We start from the raw sequence: 10,000 nt of genomic DNA on the forward strand, positions 1-10,000 counted from the left end.
ATCAGGCATTCTTCATCAGTCATGTCACGTACATTGCATCATACCTGAACTGGGGGAAAGGAGAGAAGGCTAAGCTGAACGCAGTTATACGCTCCGGACTCAAAAGGGCTCTGGGGCTCCCGCACGGAACGAGTACCGAACTCCTCAACAAGTTAGGACTTCATAACACTATAGATGAGCTCATTGAGGCGCATTCGATGTCACAAATTGCAAGACTATCCAACACTAAGTCAGGGCGCAAAATTCTAGATGAAGTCGGAATTCATGCCTCGAGGAGGAGACGTCTCTAAATTCACCGGCTTCGTCTCAATGGAAGCACACAAGTTACTTATACACAGTATTAATACTCATAACTACCAGCAACCGGATAGCTCACACTTAGTCTGGTTTCCGGCTCATCAGGGCCACTCGGTCAGCCCCAATGGCTGCAATCCTAACGAGCAAGCTCACTCTGCTGTGCGAGATCTCACATGCCGCGCATCAGATCGGGAACTGCTCCAGGATGACGGCGGCTCCTACAAAGACCCACTTAGCTCTTTTCACGAAATCACCTCACACTATAGGGACGGCAGGATGTTTTTTCCTCCCCCCCATCAGAAGCTGAACAGAGCTCAGGCAGTCACATTAAGAATGCTTCAAACTAAATCTTATCCCACACCTTTTGTGCTTAACAAAATTGACCAGGAGTTTCCCGCGGAATGTAAAATTTGTGGACACACTCCGTGTCTATTTGATCATATGTTCTGGCTGTACCCCAACCAAAGGGCTTCGGACTTCAACAGTGAGGAGGACTGGAGTCGACGCATATCCAGCGAAGTCCTCCAAGATCAACTCCTGGCCATCCGGAGAGCTCATGACATCGGGAAAGCCTTTGGCCTACCGGTGCCTACGTGGGCGGAGCCACCGACTTAGCCTGGGGGCTTTTGCCCTCGGGCCCTAGTTTCTCTGGACCTAAATAAAGTTCTTGCCATGCCATGCCATGTTTTATGTATGCGTGCATATTTTGCAAAAAGAATGAATTCATCAGAAAAAGACAGCGTAAAAATGTAGCATTGCGAAAACAAAGAAACAAAAAAAAAAACTACAAGCAGTGACAGCAGCGAAGTCAGTTTTATGTCTATTCCTTAAGTTGATCTCTTTACTAAATAATGTACCCAAAAAAGTATCGCTTAGTTTTTCTACACACACACTTATAATTTCCTGACAGAATGAATGCCTTCGGTAGTACTGAAGAGCTCGCGCAATACAATATATTTAAACAAATAGTTTTATTTGGGTACTTTGCTTCTTTGCATGGTCGGCATTTGGTGGTGGGTGGTGGCCCAATTTTCACTGCCGATGCAAAGGCACCGGTGCAAAACGCAAGAACTCTCGCGCAGCGACGTTAAGTGACAGTTTGTCCACCCAACGTCAACTATCAGACTTTTCTCAGATGTAGGTGTTGTATCGCGTAGAGCTCTGGTATATATATATATATATATATATAGATATATGTATATATGTATATATATATATATATTTATTTCTTTATATATATATATATATATATATATACATGTGAAAGTTTAGATAATGTGGTGAAATGCTCGGCAAAGGCACCCATATGTTTTTTATGTTTTTTACTTCGCACTCTCTATCTATGACAGGTGCGAGATAGCTCTTTGACGACGGTGGTCGAAGATGGCAGTCGACCTCCACGCCGGCGCTACTGGCTCTGGAGACAAAACACATATGGCGAATTGGATTTTATGTGTAGTCACTTATAGTGCCGCTACAGTTGTGTTGATTAACAACTGTTTTCTGCGGAATTGCCTGATGAAACACCAAACGATATCTAAATGTCCTTACTGCAATAAATATATGCTTCCAAGATCATTACTTTTTTACTAAAGCAATTAGATTTCAGATGTATTAGGCTATACTTACACGCAGAATAATTTTTTTTCTTCCAAATTTTTTACACGTATAGATTGTTTTACGAGTGTGCTTGTTTGCCCAAAATTTTCATTATTTATTGTTCTTTATAGTCTACTCTACCATTTTTAAAGTTTTCCTGCGCTTCTATTATTATGTTAAGTGAATCACTACGGAGAGTGCTAAAAAGTACACGTATGATCACTTCTTAAACAACAAATAAATTCCGTATTTTCACCAATATCTCTGCGCAGTGTCATTGCATCAAAACTACATAACAAATAGTTTTCTTAAGATCATTGTTTTTCCCAGGTTTTCATGAGCTCGGAACAAATTGACGGTAGCGGACCAGTACCCCATCCCACACATTCAGAATTTTACCACGTTGCTGCATGGGGGCACAATATTCAGCAAGATAGAATTAGTCAAGGCGTACCACCAAGTCCCCGTGGAGCCTTCCGACGTACCAAAGACAGCCATAATGACACCTTTTGGCATGTTTGTGTATCTCCGGATGCCATTCGGTTTGCGAAACGACGCACAAACGTTTCAACAATTTGTCGATCAGGTTCTCCGAGGTTTGAGATGCTGTTACGCATACATCGACGACATCCTCGTCTTCAGCGCTTCAGCAGGCGAACACGCACTTCACCGGTGCCACGTGTTCGAACGACTACGGAAGTACGAGCTGGTCGTGAAAGGTCAAAAGAGCGAATTTGGTGTCGGTGCTCTGGACTTCCTTGGCCATCACGTCGATGCCCGCGGAATATCTCCTCCTGCCGCTCGTGTGGAAGCCATAGTGCCGTTTCCCTGACCGTCGACCACAAAGCAAATACGACCATTCATTGAGCTTGCCAATTATTACCGACGGTTCATCCCTCGCTGCGCTGTTATCTTGCAACCGCTCCACGCACTCCTGTCCGGTCAAAGAAGATCCAACGCTCCCATCTCCTGGACAGCCGTTGCCAAAAGAGCTTTCAGCTTCATCAAGGAAGCTCTCGCCAGCGTGACTCTCCTTGTACATCATAAGTGCACCGCCCTGACGTCACTCACGGTGGACGCCTCGGACATCGCTGTCGGAGGAGTGCTGCAGCAGTTGGTCCACGGAGTGTGGCAGCCGGTCGCGTTCTTCGCGCAAAACCTCTCCCAGGCCGAGCGTAGATACAGAACTTTCGGTCGTCAACTGCTGGTGGTCTATTTGGTCGTGAGTCCATTCCGCCACTTCCTCGAAGGTCGGCCATTGTACATCCTCACCGACTACAAGCCACTCACGTACGCTGTGACTGCTACCAACTCGGCCCACATTCCCCGTAAGATTCACCAACTTGCCTACATACCCGAATTCACGAGCGACACTCGGCACATCAGCGGCACACACACACAAACCAGTCGCTGACGCACTATCCCGTATACAAGTGAACGCAACTGTCGAGGAGTGCTACCTGTGGATTTTGCAGCTATGCCTACAGCTCAGCAAGAGGACAGCGAACTACGGGACTTACAACTGAAGGACAATTCCCTCTAACTACAAGATGGGAATTTCCTGCTGCGATATTCCCTTGGTTTGAGACGTATATACTGGTAGTTATATTCATAAAATCTACTTAGCGGAGCTTGCTATGACTCATATTCACCAAAATTATACTCATCTGAGCTTGCCATGACAACCACGTGACAATATTCACCAAAAGTTTACTCAACCGAGCTTGCTCTTACTCGTATTCACCAAAAGTTTACTCAACCGAGCTTGCTGTTACCCGTATTCACCAAAATTCTACTCAGCCAGGCTCACACGAACTCAGACTCATGGTTAGCTCGAATTCTTAGTGAGCCGACGTTTGAGTGAGTTCCCCGAGCTATGTACACATTACATTATGTGACCTGTGCGGTGCATAAGCAAAGATTGCATATGAGTACGTGTTGCATCGAATGAATTAGGACAACTGTACACATTACAGTTTTCTAGAGTTTTACTGAGCCTTGCGTGAAAGCTTCGCCTTATGTCGATTCAAGTAAGTGCATTGAATCTGCATCATATTTTTTGCCAATCCTGCTGGCTATCTTGGCCATTACTGGGTGGCCACATTTTGTATATTTCAACACAAAGTTGAATAAATGACTGTGGTGCAATATATTAAAAAAAAAAAGATGCTTGCATCACTGTAAGTACAAAAATCGGAACATGATAGAAACACATGCAGATAAGATGCGCACAAATGTTAAATACGTAAACAGACGGAATCAGTTGGCCACCACCTATACAAAAAAAAAAACAAAGAAAAAGCACAGGCCATTGCTGGAATGGGACCACGCATAACCATTCCCCTTGCCAAACACATGCGCTATAGGAGAAGCACACGTGGAACCTAGCAGTTACCACGAGGTAGCAGCTTTGGACGCTTTTGCATTCGAAGCTGGCCACTCAACCACTCAAGTGTCTTCAGTGTGTACTTGTACTTAGGCACACTTTTTATTGTCTATATCTTAAAAATGTTATGTATTCTCCTCAAAAATTTGAGAATGTTTGCATTTTGAGGCTTGCAAAGGTAAATATTTTTATTCCATTCTCGTTCAAGGTGAAAGCTCATACAAAAGCTTAGAGATATGGTCAGTGCCCCTCACTTTCCCTCAAAACATATGTAGTCTGTTATTGACATTCGAGACAGCTTTTCAACACCAAGAAAGGGAATCAGCTTCCCCTGTTTTTCAGCATTGGGTTAACGCAGGCAATTCAGGGAGGCATAAAGTGTTGCTAATACAATCAGTTCGGGAATACCAGATTCGATTGTACCTTGACGCTTTCTTTACACTTTCTTATTTTGGTCAGATAATCTAGTTTGAAATGGCTCCAATTAGCTTACTCTAATATTGGTCTAATATAGGTTAATTAAATGACTAGCTTAGCAGACTGGGATGCTGGCTTTGATTTCCAGGAAAGGAACCATAGCACCTGCTCCAGTTGCATATGTTTTTGGTTATCTGGGGTTTTCAACCTCACTTTTAGGATAATGTGCTGAAGCAGGTAGAAGCACATGCATGCTATTAGCGGATACTTTCGATAGCTTCTTACTTTACACTTGCCACTATGAATACAAAATTTTAGCGCTTGATTTTGTTATTAAACAAACAAACAAACAAACAAACAAACAAACAAACAAACAAACAAACAAACAAACGTACTCCTAAGAAGGTATTTAATGTTAGCGGTGGTGCTATGCGGCTGCGCTACTACTGCAGCATATTAATTTGAGCTTCTTGATACAGATTCACAGCACACTAACAGCTCGATAAACAGGACGAGAAAATAGACGACGCCCATGTCTGTCAGAATGATATGATACTACGTACACAAGTGACTGCAGCTCCTAAAAAAATGTGGTGTCGGCTTTTACGCTTTTTGAAATATTCAGAGAGCACTTGTATGAATAATTACAGCACTCACGCCGCGACAGACGAACCAGGCTGGCACTAAGATTAAAGTTCACAACACAAATTCCATTGCACGTTCAGTAATTACACACCGATCACTTGCGGCTTCCTTCAGGGGCAGACGTGAGCTTTTGGTTTGGTACTTGCTGCTAAGTTTGGCGCAAGAATATTGCTAGGAGCAGGAACCGGCTTATGTGCAATTACGAACAATATACGCACACACATCTGCTTTTCAGAAGCTGGCGTCAAGCACGGGTAGCGCGAGGGTCTCTGCGTTTACATGACGACTTCGCTGCAGCCGAATTCCGAATACTGCACATGCGATGACAGCAGCTATATGGGCTTGTTGATAGGCCCTCTTGTAATTTGTTGTATCGCAGGAAGAACGACACGGGCATAAAAGACACACGAGACAGCACACAGCGCTGAACGACCAGCTGCGAACAGCTGTTGCGTCCGCCATGTCTCCTCGTATTGAACTTCATAAACCGCGCTGTTGCGCACTCCAAAACAAGTTAAACTTTGAAGCGTTTTTAAAACAAAGAACACGCGTATTATTTCCTCCTACTACACACTGGTCAATTATTTTGTAACGCACAGGTGTTTCCATTACATTTGAAAAATTACGCGAGTTATGCCACAAAATTTGGCAGCAAGCAACCCAGGGCGTCGCACCAGCCGCATCGTTGAAATCGCAATCGTGTGAAATGAGCCCTCTAAAAATCGTATGGTGACGCGTGCGACTGCACCGATTTTCGTCGTTCCAGTCGCAGCATGTGAAACAGCCTCTATGGCAGACAAGAATGGAGCACCACCTTTATTTGACCACGTCCAGGTATCAACTGCTGCGGCTGCAATCGAGCATGCCACGGGCGCATGCCCTGTAGAGCAGGCATCATAGTGGTGATGGCTATGGCTGATGGCAGGGCCTCACACTATAAAGGCCGAGACCTGCCTTGAAGCAAGCAGATCGCAATACCGAAGAAAACCTTGGTAGTACGGACCTTTAGGAAAGGAGATATTATGTTAGAGGACATCATCGCCCCGGCTCACAAAACAACCAAAACGAGTACTAAGGTGTTTGAGCTTAAGGTAAATGAAAGCCGCGTATTGAAGTTATTTCTAAAGATGTGTAATTTTACGAATGCTTTGCAGTTTATAGCAGGCGGACCATAAGGTTAGACTGATGCTTCCCTAGTGGAATTGTAGCAATCACTTTTTGTTGTCTATCAGTGGTATTTTGCGCCACTCCTTCAGGGAACTTGTTCTTCGGTGATTCAATTGCTGCGTCTTCTGAGTTTGCATGCGTTGCCACACATCCACTTCGTAAATGGCCGTGTAGGCTCACGCATGCCCTGCTTCAATTTAGCTTTCTAAGGAGGAGCTTCATGTTCAGCTACGGAATCACATGACTATCCGTACGATCATCTGTGCAAGATTCTTGAAGCATGGCTGGACACCAGTTTCCCCAAGCGATAGCTTCACAACAGCAGCCTTTACTATCTGGTTGAATTGAATTGAATTCTTGTGTTTTAGGTGCCCAAAGCCATGATTTGATTATGAGGCACGCCGTAGTGGGAGACTCCGGCATATTTTGACCACCAGTAAATATTCAACGCGCCTCTCGTGCACGTTACACGAGTATTTTTGTATTACGCTCCCACCGAAAAGCGGCCACCGCAGCCAGGATTTCATTCCGCTACCTTGTGCTTCGCAGTGTAACACAATATCCGCAAATCTACCTCGGTTGATTAGCATCTGGTCTTTCGACATTTAATTTTCTATGCACTTCACTGGGAGTTATTTGAGGTCATCATATTCCTGCTATTGCAAAGAAATCAATAATGTCAACAGCTGTTATTAAACAAGTAAACTTGTCCTACAATAGCAATAAATACTGTGTCCCTTGCCCTGCGTTTGTAGATAAATCAAAACCAAACGCACGTATTTAGACAGCAACAGCGGTCGTGACACTTGCAAGTTGAATATGCCGCGCCTAAAGCTTGCTAACAAAAGTTGGTAAACATCAGCAGAATTAACAGACATCCTTGAGCACTCATGTGCATTGACGTTCAACGACGTTGGGTAATGTTTGCAGATTCGACATGCGTTTTGCGAAAAGATGGTTATCCGATGAAGGGAGGAGCGAACGAGCAAATTGCCATAGACTTAACTTTGTTGTTCGAATAACCACATCTGAAGGGCACGGCATAATGATCCAGTGAATAGACAGCTATTTTGGTCATGGAGTAGAAGATTCTGGCATCGCGGTACAACACTCACAGAGCCCCGCAAGCAACAACAGCGCCCTTCACATTTTAAGGAAGAGCGGCCTTACCTTCAGGCTATAGCCCTCCTCTAGTTTTTACCATTGCTTTCGGTTGCTGCTCATTCACCGCGTACCTTTCCCCCGTTCTGCTGCGTAACTTCGCTGTGTTTCGGAAAGTGCACTAATATTTCGTGGGCATGTTCCAGCTGGTTTTATTAGTTGCTTGCTACGCTTTCGACCTGGCTAAGTACTACATTATTGCTTGTTCCTTTCGTATGAACTTCAAAAATTTCGCTTCTGCCTGCGCAGCTTTTCAAACTTTCTAGCTGTATAATGTTTCTCCTTTAATTCCACCGTGTGTACTCCTTCAAGTATTACTCCTTCTCAAACCTCTGAATTACTAAATGGATGGGTTTAAGAGCGAGAAAAAAGAATGCCAGAAGGCAGAAATGTTAACAAGAAAAACATCTGCAAGGCCAGATGGTTTTCTTGTTAACATTTCTGCCAGATGTTTTTCTTGTTAACATCCCCGATCCCCTACGCTGGGGATCGGGAACAGGGGAATAGAAAGAGACATATCGGAAAGCTGTGAATGCGTGCACCTGCGCGGACGTCACCACGCAGTCAAAAGCTCTCGCACAAGCTCCCGCACAAAAAGCAACAAATTATCTTAACTGACTTCTCAGTTGATGATTGATGGGAACGGCATTCCACGTAGCATACGTACGGGCAGTGAATTATCGTCTACTCGTTGCAGTGCGCTAGAAATTAACTGTCTTTGTAAATTCAGTCGAGGACAGCAGAAGTATTCTCGTAGGAGGTTTATGTTCTCCTACAAGCCACAGACATCAATGCAACACAAGCATTCATTACAATTAGGGCTCAATAAACTCTCGTGAAGGCATCTCCCAAGCATAACCGACACAGAGAAGTTGCTTAAGCACGAGTAAGCACACATCTAAAAACACAGACCTAATTATATAAAAACTTTGCGAGGCGATAAGGTTGCAAAGACTTCCGACGCTGCTCGACGAGTGCCCAGTTATAATCTGGTCGAAAACCTCCGAGCCGCCGCCAGAGGCACCGACAACACTCACGGACGCAGCGCGCTATCGGGGCGAATGCAGGGAAAACGCGGATGGAAAACAGTTCTGCGTGTTGCTGGTGCTGTTACAGAATCATCGCCCCAGTACAATAGGGAGTGAAATAATAACTTATTTGTGAAGATTGATGGGCAGCGCCCTATCTGTGCCGTATTCTACTCGACATACCAGGGTGTGCGTGTAAGTTCGCGAAGCTATCTCCAGTATCATTCGTGCAGAGTGAATTAGCAACCCATTAGTCGTCGTCATGAGATGCCCGAGGAGCTTGCTTTAGGTGATAATTTCTAGTAATAACGCAATGATTAGATAAATATTGAAAAGAAAATCTGATGACTATTTTCTTTCAAGTGCTAGTCAGGTTCCATAATTTCTCACGTCAGTGGGTCGCGGGTTTTATTTTGCAGGAACGACTGCATGCTTTGAGGCGTAGATGACGGCCCATTTTTCATGGCTCCTTGCATCGATCATCAGAAGGACACTGCGGAGAGCCGCGAGATCTGCATCTGTAGAAGTTGTGAAATGCTATGCTTTGAACCGTTTTACGATGAGTTTAACGTCGCAAATATGCACAGGGAACAAAGACGGAAGCTGTATTCAAGGACTCCAGATTGTTCTGACCACTTGAGTTTCTTCACAGCTCATCCAAAGCACGGTACAGGATGGTTTCTTGCGTTCCGCTCCCATCGTCATGCAGCCGCCGCGTACGAGATCAATCCCGCGATCTCGTGCTCAGCAGCTCAGCACCACAGCTACTGGGCAGCTACTGGAGCTTGTGAGACTTGTAAAAAAATAAATTGTGTTTAGTGCCTCAAGCAGGGTAAAGTGTTCTCAGCGTGAGACCACGACGCCATTCGATAATAAACGCTGTCACAATTCCATTCAGGTATGACAAAAGTGTCTACATTTTAGGATACTGCGTTTCATTGCTTCGTGGTTTCACACCAGACTTCTGCATGTCTTACTTATCACACCATGCTTTAAAAAGTGATATGTCGCCAGGTGACGACAACGATGAAGTGCGCGTACGAAGGCACTGGCGCTCTGGCACGAGCGCACCTCACAGAACGAACGCCTCGCCAGTGTTTGCTCTAACGCCTGGACTACTGTCTACTATTATGTTTCTGTTTCCTGTAGTGTAATAAATCGTCGACAGCCACCTATGGCTGTAGAGACGCAACAGAAATAACACCAAGATGCAGTAAGGAAGCATCATTTATTGAAGGTTTAGCCATGTTCACAGTGAATTCCGCGGTCGCATCAAACACTACGTCTTTTCTTTATTCCT

At 44.7% G+C, this 10,000-nt stretch overlaps 1 long non-coding RNA gene across 1 annotated transcript in view; it reads right to left on the minus strand.

The window, feature by feature from the left end:
* Positions 1–9,984: 9,984 nt before the first annotated feature.
* Positions 9,985–10,000, minus strand: part of LOC119445942 (uncharacterized) — a 41,606-nt gene continuing 41,590 nt past the window's right edge. The window contains exon 5 of the long non-coding RNA XR_005190710.2: positions 9,985–10,000. This exon is cut by the window's right edge and continues 107 nt beyond it. This is a non-coding gene — a long non-coding RNA (uncharacterized LOC119445942).

Source organism: Dermacentor silvarum, chromosome 3 (genome assembly GCF_013339745.2).
Source record: "Dermacentor silvarum isolate Dsil-2018 chromosome 3, BIME_Dsil_1.4, whole genome shotgun sequence".
NCBI classification, from domain to species: Eukaryota; Metazoa; Arthropoda; class Arachnida; order Ixodida; family Ixodidae; genus Dermacentor; species Dermacentor silvarum.